The following is a 24,261-nucleotide window of genomic DNA, read 5'->3' on the forward strand; positions in this document are numbered from 1 at the left end:
TGAGCTAAGATTTCCAAGTTATTCACATAATGAAAACTTATACTTTGTTTCGGTCGAGTTCCCCATTCAAATGCATGTAACAGTGAGAAACGCACTGTCTTGGTGAAAGAAAGCTATTTTGTACAACTTCATATGAATAGCTGTAACTTTTGATAGAAGACTCGGATACACATGTTTATGGCTTTATCTTATAGAACTCAAGGTTCCCGTGCTGGGAAAACAGGTTTTGCAGCTGTTTGAGCTAAGATTTCCAAGTTATTCACATAATGAAATCATATACTTTGTTTCGGTGGAGTTCCCCATTCAAATGCATGTAACAGTGAGAAACGCACTGTCTTGGCGAAAGAAAGCTATTTTGTACAACTTCATATAAATAGCTGTAACTTTTGATAGAAGACTCGGATACACATGTTTATGGCTTTATCTTATAGAACTCAAGGTTCCCGTGCTGGGAAAAGAGGTTTTGCAGCTGTTTGAGCTAAGATTTCCAAGTTATTCACATAATGAAATCATATACTTTGTTTCGGTCGAGTTCCCCATTCAAATGCATGTAACAGTGAGAAACGCACTGTCTTGGCGAAAGAAAGCGTTTTTGTACAACTTCATAGAAATAGCTGTAACTTTTGATAGAAGACTCGGATACACATGTTTATGGCTTTATCTTATAGAACTCAAGGTTCCCGTGCTGGGCAAACAGGTTTTGCAGCTGTTTGAGCTAAGATTTCCAAGTTATTCACATAATGAAAACCTATACTTTGTTTCGGTCGAGTTCCCCATTCAAATGCATGTAACAGTGAGAAACGCACTGTCTTGGCGAAAGAAAGCGTTTTTGTACAACTTCATATAAATAGCTGTAACTTTTGATAGAAGACTCAGACAAATATGTTTATGGCTTTATCTTATAGAACTCAAGGTCTCCGTGCTGGGCAAACAGGTTTTGCAGCTGTTTGAGCTAAGATTTCCAAGTTATTCACATAATGAAAACTTATACTTTGTTTCGGTCGAGTTCCCCATTCAAATGCATGTAACAGTGAGAAACGCACTGTCTTGGCGAAAGAAAGCGTTTTTGTACAACTTCATATAAATAGCTCTAACTTTTGATAGAAGACTCAGACAAATATGTTTATGGCTTTATCTTATAGAACTCAAGGTTCCCGTGCTGGGAAAACAGGTTTTGCAGCTGTTTGAGCTAAGATTTCCAAGTTATTCACATAATGAAAACTTATACTTTGTTTCGGTCGAGTTCCCCATTCAAATGCATGTAACAGTGAGAAACGCACTGTCTTGGCGAAAGAAAGCTATTTTGTACAACTTCATATGAATAGCTGTAACTTTTGATAGAAGACTCGGATACACATGTTTATGGCTTTATCTTATAGAACTCAAGGTTCCCGTGCTGGGAAAAGAGGTTTTGCAGCTGTTTGAGCTAAGATTTCCAAGTTATTCACATAATGAAATCATATACTTTGTTTCGGTCGAGTTCCCCATTCAAATGCATGTAACAGTGAGAAACGCACTGTCTCGGCGAAAGAAAGCGTTTTTGTACAACTTCATAGAAATAGCTGTAACTTTTGATAGAAGACTCAGACAAACATGTTTATGGCCTTATATTATAGAACTCAAGGTCTCCGTGCTGGGCAAACAGGTTTTGCAGCTGTTTGAGCTAAGATTTCCAAGTTATTCACATAATGAAAACCTATACTTTGTTTCGGTGGAGTTTCCCATTCAAATGCATGTAACAGTGAGAAACGCACTGTCTTGGCGAAAGAAAGCGTTTTTGTACAACTTCATATAAATAGCTGTAACTTTTGATAGAAGACTCGGATACACATGTTTATGGCTTTATCTTATAGAACTCAAGGTTCCCGTGCTGGGCAAACAGGTTTTGCAGCTGTTTGAGCTAAGATTTCCAAGTTATTCACATAATGAAAACCTATACTTTGTTTCGGTCGAGTTCCCCATTCAAATGCATGTAACAGTGAGAAACGCACTGTCTTGGCGAAAGAAAGCGTTTTTGTACAACTTCATATAAATAGCTGTAACTTTTGATAGAAGACTCAGACAAATATGTTTATGGCTTTATCTTATAGAACTCAAGGTCTCCGTGCTGGGAAAACAGGTTTTGCAGCTGTTTGAGCTAAGATTTCCAAGTTATTCACATAATGAAAACTTATACTTTGTTTCGGTCGAGTTCCCCATTCAAATGCATGTAACAGTGAGAAACGCACTGTCTTGGCGAAAGAAAGCTATTTTGTACAACTTCATATGAATAGCTGTAACTTTTGATAGAAGACTCGGATACACATGTTTATGGCTTTATCTTATAGAACTCAAGGTTCCCGTGCTGGGAAAAGAGGTTTTGCAGCTGTTTGAGCTAAGATTTCCAAGTTATTCACATAATGAAAACTTATACTTTGTTTCGGTCGAGTTCCCCATTCAAATGCATGTAACAGTGAGAAACGCACTGTCTTGGCGAAAGAAAGCGTTTTTGTACAACTTCATAGAAATAGCTGTAACTTTTGATAGAAGACTCAGACAAATATGTTTATGGCTTTATCTTATAGAACTCAAGGTCTCCGTGCTGGGAAAACAGGTTTTGCAGCTGTTTGAGCTAAGATTTCCAAGTTATTCACATAATGAAAACTTATACTTTGTTTCGGTCGAGTTCCCCATTCAAATGCATGTAACAGTGAGAAACGCACTGTCTTGGCGAAAGAAAGCGTTTTTGTACAACTTCATATAAATAGCTGTAACTTTTGATAGAAGACTCGGATACACATGTTTATGGCTTTATCTTATAGAACTCAAGGTTCCCGTGCTGGGCAAACAGGTTTTGCAGCTGTTTGAGCTAAGATTTCCAAGTTATTCACATAATGAAAACCTATACTTTGTTTCGGTCGAGTTCCCCATTCAAATGCATGTAACAGTGAGAAACGCACTGTCTTGGCGAAAGAAAGCGTTTTTGTACAACTTGATAGAAATAGCTGTAACTTTTGATAGAAGACTCGGATACACATGTTTATGGCTTTATCTTATAGAACTCAAGGTTCCCGTGCTGGGCAAACAGGTTTTGCAGCTGTTTGAGCTAAGATTTCCAAGTTATTCACATAATGAAAACCTATACTTTGTTTCGGTCGAGTTCCCCATTCAAATGCATGTAACAGTGAGAAACGCACTGTCTTGGCGAAAGAAAGCGTTTTTGTACAACTTCATATAAATAGCTGTAACTTTTGATACAAGACTCAGACAAATATGTTTATGGCTTTATCTTATAGAACTCAAGGTCTCCGTGCTGGGCAAACAGGTTTTGCAGCTGTTTGAGCTAAGATTTCCAAGTTATTCACATAATGAAAACGTATACTTTGTTTCGGTCGAGTTCCCCATTCAAATGCATGTAACAGTGAGAAACGCACTGTCTTGGCGAAAGAAAGCTATTTTGTACAACTTCATATGAATAGCTGTAACTTTTGATAGAAGACTCGGATACACATGTTTATGGCCTTATCTTATAGAACTCAAGGTCTCCGTGCTGGGAAAACAGGTTTTGCAGCTGTTTGAGCTAAGATTTCCAAGTTATTCACATAATGAAAACTTATACTTTGTTTCGGTCGAGTTCCCCATTCAAATGCATGTAACAGTGAGAAACGCACTGTCTTGGCGAAAGAAAGCGTTTTTGTACAACTTCATAGAAATAGCTGTAACTTTTGATAGAAGACTCAGACAAATATGTTTATGGCTTTATCTTATAGAACTCAAGGTCTCCGTGCTGGGAAAACAGGTTTTGCAGCTGTTTGAGCTAAGATTTCCAAGTTATTCACATAATGAAAACCTATACTTTGTTTCGGTGGAGTTCCCCATTCAAATGCATGTAACAGTGAGAAACGCACTGTCTTGGCGAAAGAAAGCGTTTTTGTACAACTTCATAGAAATAGCTGTAACTTTTGATAGAAGACTCAGACAAACATGTTTATGGCCTTATATTATAAAACTCAAGGTTCCCGTGCTGGGAAAACAGGTTTTGCAGCTGTTTGAGCTAAGATTTCCAAGTTATTCACATAATGAAAACTTATACTTTGTTTCGGTCGAGTTCCCCATTCAAATGCATGTAACAGTGAGAAACGCACTGTCTTGGCGAAAGAAAGCGTTTTTGTACAACTTCATATGAATAGCGGTAACTTTTGATAGAAGACTCGGATACACATGTTTATGGCCTTATCTTATAGAACTCAAGGTCTCCGTGCTGGGGAAACAGGTTTTGCAGCTGTTTGAGCTAAGATTTCCAAGTTATTCACATAATGAAAACCTATACTTTGTTTCGGTCGAGTTCCCCATTCAAATGCATGTAACAGTGAGAAACGCACTGTCTTGGTGAAAGAAAGCTATTTTGTACAACGTCATATGAATAGTTGTAACTTTTGATAGAAGACTCGGATACACATGTTCGTGGCTTTATCTTATAGAACTCAAGGTTCCCGTGCTGGGCAAACAGGTTTTGCAGCTGTTTGAGCTAAGATTTCCAAGTTATTCACATAATGAAAACCTATACTTTGTTTCGGTGGAGTTCCCCATTCAAATTTTGTACAACTTCATATGAATAGCTGTAACTTTTGATAGAAGACTCGGATACACATGTTTATGGCCTTATCTTATAGAACTCAAGGTCTCCGTGCTGGGAAAACAGGTTTTGCAGCTGTTTGAGCTAAGATTTCCAAGTTATTCACATAATGAAAACCTATACTTTGTTTCGGTGGAGTTCCCCATTCAAATGCATGTAACAGTGAGAAACGCACTGTCTTGGTGAAAGAAAGCTATTTTGTACAACGTCATATGAATAGTTGTAACTTTTGATAGAAGACTCGGATACACATGTTTATGGCTTTATCTTATAGAACTCACGTTCCCGTGCTGGGCAAACAGGTTTTGCAGCTGTTTGAGCTAAGATTTCCAAGTTATTCACATAATGAAAACTTATACTTTGTTTCGGTGGAGTTCCCCATTCAAATGCATGTAACAGTGAGAAACGCACTGTCTTGGCGAAAGAAAGCTATTTTGTACAACTTCATATGAATAGCTGTAACTTTTGATAGAAGACTCGGATACACATGTTTATGGCCTTATCTTATAGAACTCAAGGTCTCCGTGCTGGGAAAACAGGTTTTGCAGCTGTTTGAGCTAAGATTTCCAAGTTATTCACATAATGAAAACCTATACTTTGTTTCGGTCGAGTTCCCCATTCAAATGCATGTAACAGTGAGAAACGCACTGTCTTGGCGAAAGAAAGCTATTTTGTACAACTTCATATAAATAGCTGTAACTTTTGATAGAAGACTCGGATACACATGTTTATGGCTTTATCTTATAGAACTCAAGGTTCCCGTGCTGGGAAAACAGGTTTTGCAGCTGTTTGAGCTAAGATTTCCAAGTTATTCACATAATGAAAACCTATACTTTGTTTCGGTCGAGTTCCCCATTCAAATGCATGTAACAGTGAGAAACGCACTGTCTTGGCGAAAGAAAGCGTTTTTGTACAACTTCATAGAAATAGCTGTAACTTTTGATAGAAGACTCGGATACACATGTTTATGGCTTTATCTTATAGAACTCAAGGTTCCCGTGCTGGGCAAACAGGTTTTGCAGCTGTTTGAGCTAAGATTTCCAAGTTATTCACATAATGAAAACCTATACTTTGTTTCGGTCGAGTTCCCCATTCAAATGCATGTAACAGTGAGAAACGCACTGTCTTGACGAAAGAAAGCTATTTTGTACAACTTCATATGAATAGCTGTAACTTTTGATAGAAGACTCGGATACACATGTTTATGGCCTTATCTTATAGAACTCAAGGTCTCCGTGCTGGGAAAACAGGTTTTGCAGCTGTTTGAGCTAAGATTTCCAAGTTATTCACATAATGAAAACCTATACTTTGTTTCGGTCGAGTTCCCCATTCAAATGCATGTAACAGTGAGAAACGCACTGTCTTGGCGAAAGAAAGCGTTTTTGTACAACTTCATATAAATAGCTGTAACTTTTGATAGAAGACTCGGATACACATGTTTATGGCTATATCTTATAGAACTGAAGGTCTCCGTGCTGGGCAAACAGGTTTTGCAGCTGTTTGAGCTAAGATTTCCAAGTTATTCACATAATGAAAACCTATACTTTGTTTCGGTGGAGTTTCCCATTCAAATGCATGTAACAGTGAGAAACGCACTGTCTTGGCGAAAGAAAGCGTTTTTGTACAACTTCATATAAATAGCTGTAACTTTTGATAGAAGACTCGGATACACATGTTTATGGCTTTATCTTATAGAACTCAAGGTTCCCGTGCTGGGCAAACAGGTTTTGCAGCTGTTTGAGCTAAGATTTCCAAGTTATTCACATAATGAAAACCTATACTTTGTTTCGGTCGAGTTCCCCATTCAAATGCATGTAACAGTGAGAAACGCACTGTCTTGGCGAAAGAAAGCGTTTTTGTACAACTTCATAGAAATAGCTGTAACTTTTGATAGAAGACTCAGACAAACATGTTTATGGCCTTATATTATAGAACTCAAGGTTCCCGTGCTGGGAAAACAGGTTTTGCAGCTGTTTGAGCTAAGATTTCCAAGTTATTCACATAATGAAAACTTATACTTTGTTTCGGTCGAGTTCCCCATTCAAATGCATGTAACAGTGAGAAACGCACTGTCTTGGCGAAAGAAAGCGTTTTTGTACAACTTCATATGAATAGCGGTAACTTTTGATAGAAGACTCGGATACACATGTTTATGGCCTTATCTTATAGAACTCAAGGTCTCCGTGCTGGGGAAACAGGTTTTGCAGCTGTTTGAGCTAAGATTTCCAAGTTATTCACATAATGAAAACCTATACTTTGTTTCGGTCGAGTTCCCCATTCAAATGCATGTAACAGTGAGAAACGCACTGTCTTGGTGAAAGAAAGCTATTTTGTACAACGTCATATGAATAGTTGTAACTTTTGATAGAAGACTCGGATACACATGTTCATGGCTTTATCTTATAGAACTCAAGGTTCCCGTGCTGGGCAAACAGGTTTTGCAGCTGTTTGAGCTAAGATTTCCAAGTTATTCACATAATGAAAACCTATACTTTGTTTCGGTGGAGTTCCCCATTCAAATTTTGTACAACTTCATATGAATAGCTGTAACTTTTGATAGAAGACTCGGATACACATGTTTATGGCCTTATCTTATAGAACTCAAGGTCTCCGTGCTGGGAAAACAGGTTTTGCAGCTGTTTGAGCTAAGATTTCCAAGTTATTCACATAATGAAAACCTATACTTTGTTTCGGTGGAGTTCCCCATTCAAATGCATGTAACAGTGAGAAACGCACTGTCTTGGTGAAAGAAAGCTATTTTGTACAACGTCATATGAATAGTTGTAACTTTTGATAGAAGACTCGGATACACATGTTTATGGCTTTATCTTATAGAACTCACGTTCCCGTGCTGGGCAAACAGGTTTTGCAGCTGTTTGAGCTAAGATTTCCAAGTTATTCACATAATGAAAACTTATACTTTGTTTCGGTGGAGTTCCCCATTCAAATGCATGTAACAGTGAGAAACGCACTGTCTTGGCGAAAGAAAGCTATTTTGTACAACTTCATATGAATAGCTGTAACTTTTGATAGAAGACTCGGATACACATGTTTATGGCCTTATCTTATAGAACTCAAGGTCTCCGTGCTGGGAAAACAGGTTTTGCAGCTGTTTGAGCTAAGATTTCCAAGTTATTCACATAATGAAAACCTATACTTTGTTTCGGTCGAGTTCCCCATTCAAATGCATGTAACAGTGAGAAACGCACTGTCTTGGCGAAAGAAAGCTATTTTGTACAACTTCATATAAATAGCTGTAACTTTTGATAGAAGACTCGGATACACATGTTTATGGCTTTATCTTATAGAACTCAAGGTTCCCGTGCTGGGAAAACAGGTTTTGCAGCTGTTTGAGCTAAGATTTCCAAGTTATTCACATAATGAAAACCTATACTTTGTTTCGGTCGAGTTCCCCATTCAAATGCATGTAACAGTGAGAAACGCACTGTCTTGGCGAAAGAAAGCGTTTTTGTACAACTTCATATAAATAGCTGTAACTTTTGATAGAAGACTCGGATACACATGTTTATGGCTATATCTTATAGAACTCAAGGTTCCCGTGCTGGGCAAACAGGTTTTGCAGCTGTTTGAGCTAAGATTTCCAAGTTATTCACATAATGAAAACCTATACTTTGTTTCGGTGGAGTTTCCCATTCAAATGCATGTAACAGTGAGAAACGCACTGTCTTGGTGAAAGAAAGCTATTTTGTACAACGTCATATGAATAGTTGTAACTTTTGATAGAAGACTCGGATACACATGTTCGTGGCTTTATCTTATAGAACTCAAGGTTCCCGTGCTGGGCAAACAGGTTTTGCAGCTGTTTGAGCTAAGATTTCCAAGTTATTCACATAATGAAAACCTATACTTTGTTTCGGTGGAGTTCCCCATTCAAATTTTGTACAACTTCATATGAATAGCTGTAACTTTTGATAGAAGACTCGGATACACATGTTTATGGCCTTATCTTATAGAACTCAAGGTCTCCGTGCTGGGAAAACAGGTTTTGCAGCTGTTTGAGCTAAGATTTCCAAGTTATTCACATAATGAAAACCTATACTTTGTTTCGGTGGAGTTCCCCATTCAAATGCATGTAACAGTGAGAAACGCACTGTCTTGGTGAAAGAAAGCTATTTTGTACAACGTCATATGAATAGTTGTAACTTTTGATAGAAGACTCGGATACACATGTTTATGGCTTTATCTTATAGAACTCACGTTCCCGTGCTGGGCAAACAGGTTTTGCAGCTGTTTGAGCTAAGATTTCCAAGTTATTCACATAATGAAAACTTATACTTTGTTTCGGTGGAGTTCCCCATTCAAATGCATGTAACAGTGAGAAACGCACTGTCTTGGCGAAAGAAAGCTATTTTGTACAACTTCATATGAATAGCTGTAACTTTTGATAGAAGACTCGGATACACATGTTTATGGCCTTATCTTATAGAACTCAAGGTCTCCGTGCTGGGAAAACAGGTTTTGCAGCTGTTTGAGCTAAGATTTCCAAGTTATTCACATAATGAAAACCTATACTTTGTTTCGGTCGAGTTCCCCATTCAAATGCATGTAACAGTGAGAAACGCACTGTCTTGGCGAAAGAAAGCTATTTTGTACAACTTCATATAAATAGCTGTAACTTTTGATAGAAGACTCGGATACACATGTTTATGGCTTTATCTTATAGAACTCAAGGTTCCCGTGCTGGGAAAACAGGTTTTGCAGCTGTTTGAGCTAAGATTTCCAAGTTATTCACATAATGAAAACCTATACTTTGTTTCGGTCGAGTTCCCCATTCAAATGCATGTAACAGTGAGAAACGCACTGTCTTGGCGAAAGAAAGCGTTTTTGTACAACTTCATAGAAATAGCTGTAACTTTTGATAGAAGACTCGGATACACATGTTTATGGCTTTATCTTATAGAACTCAAGGTTCCCGTGCTGGGCAAACAGGTTTTGCAGCTGTTTGAGCTAAGATTTCCAAGTTATTCACATAATGAAAACCTATACTTTGTTTCGGTCGAGTTCCCCATTCAAATGCATGTAACAGTGAGAAACGCACTGTCTTGACGAAAGAAAGCTATTTTGTACAACTTCATATGAATAGCTGTAACTTTTGATAGAAGACTCGGATACACATGTTTATGGCCTTATCTTATAGAACTCAAGGTCTCCGTGCTGGGAAAACAGGTTTTGCAGCTGTTTGAGCTAAGATTTCCAAGTTATTCACATAATGAAAACCTATACTTTGTTTCGGTCGAGTTCCCCATTCAAATGCATGTAACAGTGAGAAACGCACTGTCTTGGCGAAAGAAAGCGTTTTTGTACAACTTCATATAAATAGCTGTAACTTTTGATAGAAGACTCGGATACACATGTTTATGGCTATATCTTATAGAACTGAAGGTCTCCGTGCTGGGCAAACAGGTTTTGCAGCTGTTTGAGCTAAGATTTCCAAGTTATTCACATAATGAAAACCTATACTTTGTTTCGGTGGAGTTTCCCATTCAAATGCATGTAACAGTGAGAAACGCACTGTCTTGGCGAAAGAAAGCGTTTTTGTACAACTTCATATAAATAGCTGTAACTTTTGATAGAAGACTCGGATACACATGTTTATGGCTTTATCTTATAGAACTCAAGGTTCCCGTGCTGGGCAAACAGGTTTTGCAGCTGTTTGAGCTAAGATTTCCAAGTTATTCACATAATGAAAACCTATACTTTGTTTCGGTCGAGTTCCCCATTCAAATGCATGTAACAGTGAGAAACGCACTGTCTTGGCGAAAGAAAGCGTTTTTGTACAACTTCATAGAAATAGCTGTAACTTTTGATAGAAGACTCAGACAAACATGTTTATGGCCTTATATTATAGAACTCAAGGTTCCCGTGCTGGGAAAACAGGTTTTGCAGCTGTTTGAGCTAAGATTTCCAAGTTATTCACATAATGAAAACTTATACTTTGTTTCGGTCGAGTTCCCCATTCAAATGCATGTAACAGTGAGAAACGCACTGTCTTGGCGAAAGAAAGCGTTTTTGTACAACTTCATATGAATAGCGGTAACTTTTGATAGAAGACTCGGATACACATGTTTATGGCCTTATCTTATAGAACTCAAGGTCTCCGTGCTGGGGAAACAGGTTTTGCAGCTGTTTGAGCTAAGATTTCCAAGTTATTCACATAATGAAAACCTATACTTTGTTTCGGTCGAGTTCCCCATTCAAATGCATGTAACAGTGAGAAACGCACTGTCTTGGTGAAAGAAAGCTATTTTGTACAACGTCATATGAATAGTTGTAACTTTTGATAGAAGACTCGGATACACATGTTCATGGCTTTATCTTATAGAACTCAAGGTTCCCGTGCTGGGCAAACAGGTTTTGCAGCTGTTTGAGCTAAGATTTCCAAGTTATTCACATAATGAAAACCTATACTTTGTTTCGGTGGAGTTCCCCATTCAAATTTTGTACAACTTCATATGAATAGCTGTAACTTTTGATAGAAGACTCGGATACACATGTTTATGGCCTTATCTTATAGAACTCAAGGTCTCCGTGCTGGGAAAACAGGTTTTGCAGCTGTTTGAGCTAAGATTTCCAAGTTATTCACATAATGAAAACCTATACTTTGTTTCGGTGGAGTTCCCCATTCAAATGCATGTAACAGTGAGAAACGCACTGTCTTGGTGAAAGAAAGCTATTTTGTACAACGTCATATGAATAGTTGTAACTTTTGATAGAAGACTCGGATACACATGTTTATGGCTTTATCTTATAGAACTCACGTTCCCGTGCTGGGCAAACAGGTTTTGCAGCTGTTTGAGCTAAGATTTCCAAGTTATTCACATAATGAAAACTTATACTTTGTTTCGGTGGAGTTCCCCATTCAAATGCATGTAACAGTGAGAAACGCACTGTCTTGGCGAAAGAAAGCTATTTTGTACAACTTCATATGAATAGCTGTAACTTTTGATAGAAGACTCGGATACACATGTTTATGGCCTTATCTTATAGAACTCAAGGTCTCCGTGCTGGGAAAACAGGTTTTGCAGCTGTTTGAGCTAAGATTTCCAAGTTATTCACATAATGAAAACCTATACTTTGTTTCGGTCGAGTTCCCCATTCAAATGCATGTAACAGTGAGAAACGCACTGTCTTGGCGAAAGAAAGCTATTTTGTACAACTTCATATAAATAGCTGTAACTTTTGATAGAAGACTCGGATACACATGTTTATGGCTTTATCTTATAGAACTCAAGGTTCCCGTGCTGGGAAAACAGGTTTTGCAGCTGTTTGAGCTAAGATTTCCAAGTTATTCACATAATGAAAACCTATACTTTGTTTCGGTCGAGTTCCCCATTCAAATGCATGTAACAGTGAGAAACGCACTGTCTTGGCGAAAGAAAGCGTTTTTGTACAACTTCATATAAATAGCTGTAACTTTTGATAGAAGACTCGGATACACATGTTTATGGCTATATCTTATAGAACTCAAGGTTCCCGTGCTGGGCAAACAGGTTTTGCAGCTGTTTGAGCTAAGATTTCCAAGTTATTCACATAATGAAAACCTATACTTTGTTTCGGTGGAGTTTCCCATTCAAATGCATGTAACAGTGAGAAACGCACTGTCTTGGCGAAAGAAAGCGTTTTTGTACAACTTCATATAAATAGCTGTAACTTTTGATAGAAGACTCGGATACACATGTTTATGGCTTTATCTTATAGAACTCAAGGTTCCCGTGCTGGGCAAACAGGTTTTGCAGCTGTTTGAGCTAAGATTTCCAAGTTATTCACATAATGAAAACCTATACTTTGTTTCGGTCGAGTTCCCCATTCAAATGCATGTAACAGTGAGAAACGCACTGTCTTGGCGAAAGAAAGCGTTTTTGTACAACTTCATAGAAATAGCTGTAACTTTTGATAGAAGACTCAGACAAACATGTTTATGGCCTTATATTATAGAACTCAAGGTTCCCGTGCTGGGAAAACAGGTTTTGCAGCTGTTTGAGCTAAGATTTCCAAGTTATTCACATAATGAAAACTTATACTTTGTTTCGGTCGAGTTCCCCATTCAAATGCATGTAACAGTGAGAAACGCACTGTCTTGGCGAAAGAAAGCGTTTTTGTACAACTTCATATGAATAGCGGTAACTTTTGATAGAAGACTCGGATACACATGTTTATGGCCTTATCTTATAGAACTCAAGGTCTCCGTGCTGGGGAAACAGGTTTTGCAGCTGTTTGAGCTAAGATTTCCAAGTTATTCACATAATGAAAACCTATACTTTGTTTCGGTCGAGTTCCCCATTCAAATGCATGTAACAGTGAGAAACGCACTGTCTTGGTGAAAGAAAGCTATTTTGTACAACGTCATATGAATAGTTGTAACTTTTGATAGAAGACTCGGATACACATGTTCATGGCTTTATCTTATAGAACTCAAGGTTCCCGTGCTGGGCAAACAGGTTTTGCAGCTGTTTGAGCTAAGATTTCCAAGTTATTCACATAATGAAAACCTATACTTTGTTTCGGTGGAGTTCCCCATTCAAATTTTGTACAACTTCATATGAATAGCTGTAACTTTTGATAGAAGACTCGGATACACATGTTTATGGCCTTATCTTATAGAACTCAAGGTCTCCGTGCTGGGAAAACAGGTTTTGCAGCTGTTTGAGCTAAGATTTCCAAGTTATTCACATAATGAAAACCTATACTTTGTTTCGGTGGAGTTCCCCATTCAAATGCATGTAACAGTGAGAAACGCACTGTCTTGGTGAAAGAAAGCTATTTTGTACAACGTCATATGAATAGTTGTAACTTTTGATAGAAGACTCGGATACACATGTTTATGGCTTTATCTTATAGAACTCACGTTCCCGTGCTGGGCAAACAGGTTTTGCAGCTGTTTGAGCTAAGATTTCCAAGTTATTCACATAATGAAAACTTATACTTTGTTTCGGTGGAGTTCCCCATTCAAATGCATGTAACAGTGAGAAACGCACTGTCTTGGCGAAAGAAAGCTATTTTGTACAACTTCATATGAATAGCTGTAACTTTTGATAGAAGACTCGGATACACATGTTTATGGCCTTATCTTATAGAACTCAAGGTCTCCGTGCTGGGAAAACAGGTTTTGCAGCTGTTTGAGCTAAGATTTCCAAGTTATTCACATAATGAAAACCTATACTTTGTTTCGGTCGAGTTCCCCATTCAAATGCATGTAACAGTGAGAAACGCACTGTCTTGGCGAAAGAAAGCTATTTTGTACAACTTCATATAAATAGCTGTAACTTTTGATAGAAGACTCGGATACACATGTTTATGGCTTTATCTTATAGAACTCAAGGTTCCCGTGCTGGGAAAACAGGTTTTGCAGCTGTTTGAGCTAAGATTTCCAAGTTATTCACATAATGAAAACCTATACTTTGTTTCGGTCGAGTTCCCCATTCAAATGCATGTAACAGTGAGAAACGCACTGTCTTGGCGAAAGAAAGCGTTTTTGTACAACTTCATAGAAATAGCTGTAACTTTTGATAGAAGACTCGGATACACATGTTTATGGCTTTATCTTATAGAACTCAAGGTTCCCGTGCTGGGCAAACAGGTTTTGCAGCTGTTTGAGCTAAGATTTCCAAGTTATTCACATAATGAAAACCTATACTTTGTTTCGGTCGAGTTCCCCATTCAAATGCATGTAACAGTGAGAAACGCACTGTCTTGACGAAAGAAAGCTATTTTGTACAACTTCATATGAATAGCTGTAACTTTTGATAGAAGACTCGGATACACATGTTTATGGCCTTATCTTATAGAACTCAAGGTCTCCGTGCTGGGAAAACAGGTTTTGCAGCTGTTTGAGCTAAGATTTCCAAGTTATTCACATAATGAAAACCTATACTTTGTTTCGGTGGAGTTCCCCATTCAAATGCATGTAACAGTGAGAAACGCACTGTCTTGGCGAAAGAAAGCGTTTTTGTACAACTTCATATAAATAGCTGTAACTTTTGATAGAAGACTCGGATACACATGTTTATGGCTATATCTTATAGAACTCAAGGTTCCCGTGCTGGGCAAACAGGTTTTGCAGCTGTTTGAGCTAAGATTTCCAAGTTATTCACATAATGAAAACCTATACTTTGTTTCGGTGGAGTTTCCCATTCAAATGCATGTAACAGTGAGAAACGCACTGTCTTGGCGAAAGAAAGCGTTTTTGTACAACTTCATATAAATAGCTGTAACTTTTGATAGAAGACTCGGATACACATGTTTATGGCTTTATCTTATAGAACTCAAGGTTCCCGTGCTGGGCAAACAGGTTTTGCAGCTGTTTGAGCTAAGATTTCCAAGTTATTCACATAATGAAAACCTATACTTTGTTTCGGTCGAGTTCCCCATTCAAATGCATGTAACAGTGAGAAACGCACTGTCTTGGCGAAAGAAAGCGTTTTTGTACAACTTCATATAAATAGCTGTAACTTTTGATAGAAGACTCAGACAAACATGTTTATGGCCTTATATTATAGAACTCAAGGTTCCCGTGCTGGGAAAACAGGTTTTGCAGCTGTTTGAGCTAAGATTTCCAAGTTATTCACATAATGAAAACTTATACTTTGTTTCGGTCGAGTTCCCCATTCAAATGCATGTAACAGTGAGAAACGCACTGTCTTGGCGAAAGAAAGCGTTTTTGTACAACTTCATATGAATAGCGGTAACTTTTGATAGAAGACTCGGATACACATGTTTATGGCCTTATCTTATAGAACTCAAGGTCTCCGTGCTGGGGAAACAGGTTTTGCAGCTGTTTGAGCTAAGATTTCCAAGTTATTCACATAATGAAAACCTATACTTTGTTTCGGTCGAGTTCCCCATTCAAATGCATGTAACAGTGAGAAACGCACTGTCTTGGTGAAAGAAAGCTATTTTGTACAACGTCATATGAATAGTTGTAACTTTTGATAGAAGACTCGGATACACATGTTCATGGCTTTATCTTATAGAACTCAAGGTTCCCGTGCTGGGCAAACAGGTTTTGCAGCTGTTTGAGCTAAGATTTCCAAGTTATTCACATAATGAAAACCTATACTTTGTTTCGGTGGAGTTCCCCATTCAAATTTTGTACAACTTCATATGAATAGCTGTAACTTTTGATAGAAGACTCGGATACACATGTTTATGGCCTTATCTTATAGAACTCAAGGTCTCCGTGCTGGGAAAACAGGTTTTGCAGCTGTTTGAGCTAAGATTTCCAAGTTATTCACATAATGAAAACTTATACTTTGTTTCGGTGGAGTTCCCCATTCAAATGCATGTAACAGTGAGAAACGCACTGTCTTGGCGAAAGAAAGCTATTTTGTACAACTTCATATGAATAGCTGTAACTTTTGATAGAAGACTCGGATACACATGTTTATGGCCTTATCTTATAGAACTCAAGGTCTCCGTGCTGGGAAAACAGGTTTTGCAGCTGTTTGAGCTAAGATTTCCAAGTTATTCACATAATGAAAACCTATACTTTGTTTCGGTCGAGTTCCCCATTCAAATGCATGTAACAGTGAGAAACGCACTGTCTTGGCGAAAGAAAGCTATTTTGTACAACTTCATATAAATAGCTGTAACTTTTGATAGAAGACTCGGATACACATGTTTATGGCTTTATCTTATAGAACTCAAGGTACCCGTGCTGGGAAAACAGGTTTTGCAGCTGTTTGAGCTAAGATTTCCAAGTTATTCACATAATGAAAACCTATACTTTGTTTCGGTCGAGTTCCCCATTCAAATGCATGTAACAGTGAGAAACGCACTGTCTTGGCGAAAGAAAGCGTTTTTGTACAACTTCATAGAAATAGCTGTAACTTTTGATAGAAGACTCGGATACACATGTTTATGGCTTTATCTTATAGAACTCAAGGTTCCCGTGCTGGGCAAACAGGTTTTGCAGCTGTTTGAGCTAAGATTTCCAAGTTATTCACATAATGAAAACCTATACTTTGTTTCGGTGGAGTTTCCCATTCAAATGCATGTAACAGTGAGAAACGCACTGTCTTGGCGAAAGAAAGCGTTTTTGTACAACTTCATATAAATAGCTGTAACTTTTGATAGAAGACTCGGATACACATGTTTATGGCTTTATCTTATAGAACTCAAGGTTCCCGTGCTGGGCAAACAGGTTTTGCAGCTGTTTGAGCTAAGATTTCCAAGTTATTCACATAATGAAAACCTATACTTTGTTTCGGTCGAGTTCCCCATTCAAATGCATGTAACAGTGAGAAACGCACTGTCTTGGCGAAAGAAAGCGTTTTTGTACAACTTCATAGAAATAGCTGTAACTTTTGATAGAAGACTCAGACAAACATGTTTATGGCCTTATATTATAGAACTCAAGGTCTCCGTGCTGGGCAAACAGGTTTTGCAGCTGTTTAAGCTAAGATTTCCAAGTTATTCACATAATGAAAACCTATACTTTGTTTCGGTGGAGTTCCCCATTCAAATGCATGTAACAGTGAGAAACGCACTGTCTTGGCGAAAGAAAGCTATTTTGTACAACTTCATATAAATAGCTGTAACTTTTGATAGAAGACTCGGATACACATGTTTATGGCTTTATCTTATAGAACTCAAGGTCTCCGTGCTGGGAAAACAGGTTTTGCAGCTGTTTGAGCTAAGATTTCCAAGTTATTCACATAATGAAAACTTATACTTTGTTTCGGTGGAGTTCCCCATTCAAATGCATGTAACAGTGAGAAACGCACTGTCTTGGCGAAAGAAAGCTATTTTGTACAACTTCATATAAATAGCTGTAACTTTTGATAGAAGACTCAGACAAACATGTTTATGGCTTTATCTTATAGAACTCAAGGTCTCCGTGCTGGTAAAACAGGTTTTGCAGCTGTTTGAGCTAAGATTTCCAAGTTATTCACATAATGAAAACTTATACTTTGTTTCGGTCGAGTTCCCCATTCAAATGCATGTAACAGTGAGAAACGCACTGTCTTGGTGAAAGAAAGCTATTTTGTACAACGTCATATGAATAGTTGTAACTTTTGATAGAAGACTCGGATACACATGTTTATGGCCTTATCTTATAGAACTCAAGGTCTCCGTGCTGGGAAAACAGGTTTTGCAGCTGTTTGAGCTAAGATTTCCAAGTTATTCACATAATGAAAACCTATACTTTGTTTCGGTGGAGTTCCCCATTCAAATGCATGTAACAGTGAGAAACGCACTGTCTTGGCGAAAGAAAGCGTTTTTGTACAACTTCATATAAATAGCTGTAACTTTTGATAGAAGACTCGGATACACATGTTTATGGCTTTATCTTATAGAACTCAAGGTTCCCGTGCTGGGAAAAGAGGTTTTGCAGCTGTTTGAGCTAAGATTTCCAAGTTATTCACATAATGAAAACCTATACTTTGTTTCGGTCGAGTTCCCCATTCAAATGCATGTAACAGTGAGAAACGCACTGTCTTGGCGAAAGAAAGCGTTTTTGTACAACTTCATATAAATAGCTGTAACTTTTGATAGAAGACTCGGATACACATGTTTATGGCTTTATCTTATAGAACTCAAGGTTCCCGTGCTGGGCAAACAGGTTTTGCAGCTGTTTGAGCTAAGATTTCCAAGTTATTCACATAATGAAAACCTATACTTTGTTTCGGTCGAGTTCCCCATTCAAATGCATGTAACAGTGAGAAACGCACTGTCTTGGCGAAAGAAAGCTATTTTGTACAACTTCATATAAATAGCTGTAACTTTTGATAGAAGACTCGGATACACATGTTTATGGCTTTATCTTATAGAACTCAAGGTTCCCGTGCTGGGAAAACAGGTTTTGCAGCTGTTTGAGCTAAGATTTCCAAGTTATTCACATAATGAAAACCTATACTTTGTTTCGGTCGAGTTCCCCATTCAAATGCATGTAACAGTGAGAAACGCACTGTCTTGACGAAAGAAAGCTATTTTGTACAACTTCATATGAATAGCTGTAACTTTTGATAGAAGACTCGGATACACATGTTTATGGCCTTATCTTATAGAACTCAAGGTCTCCGTGCTGGGAAAACAGGTTTTGCAGCTGTTTGAGCTAAGATTTCCAAGTTATTCACATAATGAAAACCTATACTTTGTTTCGGTCGAGTTCCCCATTCAAATGCATGTAACAGTGAGAAACGCACTGTCTTGGCGAAAGAAAGCGTTTTTGTACAACTTCATATAAATAGCTGTAACTTTTGATAGAAGACTCGGATACACATGTTTATGGCTTTATCTTATAGAACTCAAGGTTCCCGTGCTGGGCAAACAGGTTTTGCAGCTGTTTGAGCTAAGATTTCCAAGTTATTCACATAATGAAAACTTATACTTTGTTTCGGTCGAGTTCCCCATTCAAATGCATGTAACAGTGAGAAACGCACTGTCTTGGCGAAAGAAAGCGTTTTTGTACAACTTCATATGAATAGCGGTAACTTTTGATAGAAGACTCGGATACACATGTTTATGGCCTTATCTTATAGAACTCAAGGTCTCCGTGCTGGGGAAACAGGTTTTGCAGCTGTTTGAGCTAAGATTTCCAAGTTATTCACATAATGAAAACCTATACTTTGTTTCGGTCGAGTTCCCCATTCAAATGCATGTAACAGTGAGAAACGCACTGTCTTGGTGAAAGAAAGCTATTTTGTACAACGTCATATGAATAGTTGTAACTTTTGATAGAAGACTCGGATACACATGTTCATGGCTTTATCTTATAGAACTCAAGGTTCCCGTGCTGGGCAAACAGGTTTTGCAGCTGTTTGAGCTAAGATTTCCAAGTTATTCACATAATGAAAACCTATACTTTGTTTCGGTGGAGTTCCCCATTCAAATTTTGTACAACTTCATATGAATAGCTGTAACTTTTGATAGAAGACTCGGATACACATGTTTATGGCCTTATCTTATAGAACTCAAGGTCTCCGTGCTGGGAAAACAGGTTTTGCAGCTGTTTGAGCTAAGATTTCCAAGTTATTCACATAATGAAAACTTATACTTTGTTTCGGTGGAGTTCCCCATTCAAATGCATGTAACAGTGAGAAACGCACTGTCTTGGCGAAAGAAAGCTATTTTGTACAACTTCATATGAATAGCTGTAACTTTTGATAGAAGACTCGGATACACATGTTTATGGCCTTATCTTATAGAACTCAAGGTCTCCGTGCTGGGAAAACAGGTTTTGCAGCTGTTTGAGCTAAGATTTCCAAGTTATTCACATAATGAAAACCTATACTTTGTTTCGGTCGAGTTCCCCATTCAAATGCATGTAACAGTGAGAAACGCACTGTCTTGGCGAAAGAAAGCTATTTTGTACAACTTCATATAAATAGCTGTAACTTTTGATAGAAGACTCGGATACACATGTTTATGGCTTTATCTTATAGAACTCAAGGTACCCGTGCTGGGAAAACAGGTTTTGCAGCTGTTTGAGCTAAGATTTCCAAGTTATTCACATAATGAAAACCTATACTTTGTTTCGGTCGAGTTCCCCATTCAAATGCATGTAACAGTGAGAAACGCACTGTCTTGGCGAAAGAAAGCGTTTTTGTACAACTTCATAGAAATAGCTGTAACTTTTGATAGAAGACTCGGATACACATGTTTATGGCTTTATCTTATAGAACTCAAGGTTCCCGTGCTGGGCAAACAGGTTTTGCAGCTGTTTGAGCTAAGATTTCCAAGTTATTCACATAATGAAAACCTATACTTTGTTTCGGTGGAGTTTCCCATTCAAATGCATGTAACAGTGAGAAACGCACTGTCTTGGCGAAAGAAAGCGTTTTTGTACAACTTCATATAAATAGCTGTAACTTTTGATAGAAGACTCGGATACACATGTTTATGGCTTTATCTTATAGAACTCAAGGTTCCCGTGCTGGGCAAACAGGTTTTGCAGCTGTTTGAGCTAAGATTTCCAAGTTATTCACATAATGAAAACCTATACTTTGTTTCGGTCGAGTTCCCCATTCAAATGCATGTAACAGTGAGAAACGCACTGTCTTGGCGAAAGAAAGCGTTTTTGTACAACTTCATAGAAATAGCTGTAACTTTTGATAGAAGACTCAGACAAACATGTTTATGGCCTTATATTATAGAACTCAAGGTCTCCGTGCTGGGCAAACAGGTTTTGCAGCTGTTTAAGCTAAGATTTCCAAGTTATTCACATAATGAAAACCTATACTTTGTTTCGGTGGAGTTCCCCATTCAAATGCATGTAACAGTGAGAAACGCACTGTCTTGGCGAAAGAAAGCTATTTTGTACAACTTCATATAAATAGCTGTAACTTTTGATAGAAGACTCGGATACACATGTTTATGGCTTTATCTTATAGAACTCAAGGTCTCCGTGCTGGGAAAACAGGTTTTGCAGCTGTTTGAGCTAAGATTTCCAAGTTATTCACATAATGAAAACTTATACTTTGTTTCGGTGGAGTTCCCCATTCAAATGCATGTAACAGTGAGAAACGCACTGTCTTGGCGAAAGAAAGCTATTTTGTACAACTTCATATAAATAGCTGTAACTTTTGATAGAAGACTCAGACAAACATGTTTATGGCTTTATCTTATAGAACTCAAGGTCTCCGTGCTGGTAAAACAGGTTTTGCAGCTGTTTGAGCTAAGATTTCCAAGTTATTCACATAATGAAAACTTATACTTTGTTTCGGTCGAGTTCCCCATTCAAATGCATGTAACAGTGAGAAACGCACTGTCTTGGTGAAAGAAAGCTATTTTGTACAACGTCATATGAATAGTTGTAACTTTTGATAGAAGACTCGGATACACATGTTTATGGCCTTATCTTATAGAACTCAAGGTCTCCGTGCTGGGAAAACAGGTTTTGCAGCTGTTTGAGCTAAGATTTCCAAGTTATTCACATAATGAAAACCTATACTTTGTTTCGGTGGAGTTCCCCATTCAAATGCATGTAACAGTGAGAAACGCACTGTCTTGGCGAAAGAAAGCGTTTTTGTACAACTTCATATAAATAGCTGTAACTTTTGATAGAAGACTCGGATACACATGTTTATGGCTTTATCTTATAGAACTCAAGGTTCCCGTGCTGGGAAAAGAGGTTTTGCAGCTGTTTGAGCTAAGATTTCCAAGTTATTCACATAATGAAAACCTATACTTTGTTTCGGTCGAGTTCCCCATTCAAATGCATGTAACAGTGAGAAACGCACTGTCTTGGCGAAAGAAAGCGTTTTTGTACAACTTCATATAAATAGCTGTAACTTTTGATAGAAGACTCGGATACACATGTTTATGGCTTTATCTTATAGAACTCAAGGTTCCCGTGCTGGGCAAACAGGTTTTGCAGCTGTTTGAGCTAAGATTTCCAAGTTATTCACATAATGAAAACCTATACTTTGTTTCGGTCGAGTTCCCCATTCAAATGCATGTAACAGTGAGAAACGCACTGTCTTGGCGAAAGAAAGCTATTTTGTACAACTTCATATAAATAGCTGTAACTTTTGATAGAAGACTCGGATACACATGTTTATGGCTTTATCTTATAGAACTCAAGGTTCCCGTGCTGGGCAAACAGGTTTTGCAGCTGTTTGAGCTAAGATTTCCAAGTTATTCACATAATGAAAACCTATACTTTGTTTCGGTCGAGTTCCCCATTCAAATGCATGTAACAGTGAGAAACGCACTGTCTTGACGAAAGAAAGCTATTTTGTACAACTTCATATGAATAGCTGTAACTTTTGATAGAAGACTCGGATACACATGTTTATGGCCTTATCTTATAGAACTCAAGGTCTCCGTGCTGGGAAAACAGGTTTTGCAGCTGTTTGAGCTAAGATTTCCAAGTTATTCACATAATGAAAACCTATACTTTGTTTCGGTCGAGTTCCCCATTCAAATGCATGTAACAGTGAGAAACGCACTGTCTTGGCGAAAGAAAGCGTTTTTGTACAACTTCATATAAATAGCTGTAACTTTTGATAGAAGACTCGGATACACATGTTTATGGCTTTATCTTATAGAACTCAAGGTTCCCGTGCTGGGCAAACAGGTTTTGCAGCTGTTTGAGCTAAGATTTCCAAGTTATTCACATAATGAAAACTTATACTTTGTTTCGGTCGAGTTCCCCATTCAAATGCATGTAACAGTGAGAAACGCACTGTCTTGGCGAAAGAAAGCGTTTTTGTACAACTTCATATAAATAGCTGTAACTTTTGATAGAAGACTCGGATACACATGTTTATGGCTTTATCTTATAGAACTCAAGGTTCCCGTGCTGGGCAAACAGGTTTTGCAGCTGTTTGAGCTAAGATTTCCAAGTTATTCACATAATGAAAACCTATACTTTGTTTCGGTGGAGTTCCCCATTCAAATGCATGTAACAGTGAGAAACGCACTGTCTTGGCGAAAGAAAGCGTTTTTGTACAACTTCATAGAAATAGCTGTAACTTTTGATAGAAGACTCAGAGAAACATGTTTATGGCCTTATATTATAGAACTCAAGGTCTCCGTGCTGGGCAAACAGGTTTTGCAGCTGTTTAAGCTAAGATTTCCAAGTTATTCACATAATGAAAACCTATACTTTGTTTCGGTCGAGTTCCCCATTCAAATGCATGTAACAGTGAGAAACGCACTGTCTTGGCGAAAGAAAGCTATTTTGTACAACTTCATATAAATAGCTGTAACTTTTGATAGAAGACTCGGATACACATGTTTATGGCTTTATCTTATAGAACTCACGTTCCCCGTGCTGGGCAAACAGGTTTTGCAGCTGTTTGAGCTAAGATTTCCAAGTTATTCACATAATGAAAACCTATACTTTGTTTCGGTCGAGTTCCCCATTCAAATGCATGTAACAGTGAGAAACGCACTGTCTTGGCGAAAGAAAGCGTTTTTGTACAACTTCATATAAATAGCTGTAACTTTTGATAGAAGACTCGGATACACATGTTTATGGCTTTATCTTATAGAACTCAAGGTTCCCGTGCTGGGCAAACAGGTTTTGCAGCTGTTTGAGCTAAGATTTCCAAGTTATTCACATAATGAAAACCTATACTTTGTTTCGGTCGAGTTCCCCATTCAAATGCATGTAACAGTGAGAAACGCACTGTCTTGACGAAAGAAAGCTATTTTGTACAACTTCATATGAATAGCTGTAACTTTTGATAGAAGACTCGGATACACATGTTTATGGCTTTATCTTATAGAACTCAAGGTTCCCGTGCTGGGCAAACAGGTTTTGCAGCTGTTTGAGCTAAGATTTCCAAGTTATTCACATAATGAAAACCTATACTTTGTTTCGGTGGAGTTCCCCATTCAAATGCATGTAACAGTGAGAAACGCACTGTCTTGGCGAAAGAAAGCGTTTTTGTACAACTTCATAGAAATAGCTGTAACTTTTGATAGAAGACTCAGAGAAACATGTTTATGGCCTTATATTATAGAACTCAAGGTCTCCGTGCTGGGCAAACAGGTTTTGCAGCTGTTTAAGCTAAGATTTCCAAGTTATTCACATAATGAAAACCTATACTTTGTTTCGGTCGAGTTCCCCATTCAAATGCATGTAACAGTGAGAAACGCACTGTCTTGGCGAAAGAAAGCTATTTTGTACAACTTCATATAAATAGCTGTAACTTTTGATAGAAGACTCGGATACA

This window comes from Diplotaxodon limnothrissa, linkage group LG5 (genome assembly GCF_057381915.1).
Source record: "Diplotaxodon limnothrissa isolate DT_005_m linkage group LG5, D_limnothrissa_male_GT1.1, whole genome shotgun sequence".
NCBI classification, from domain to species: domain Eukaryota; kingdom Metazoa; phylum Chordata; class Actinopteri; order Cichliformes; family Cichlidae; genus Diplotaxodon; species Diplotaxodon limnothrissa.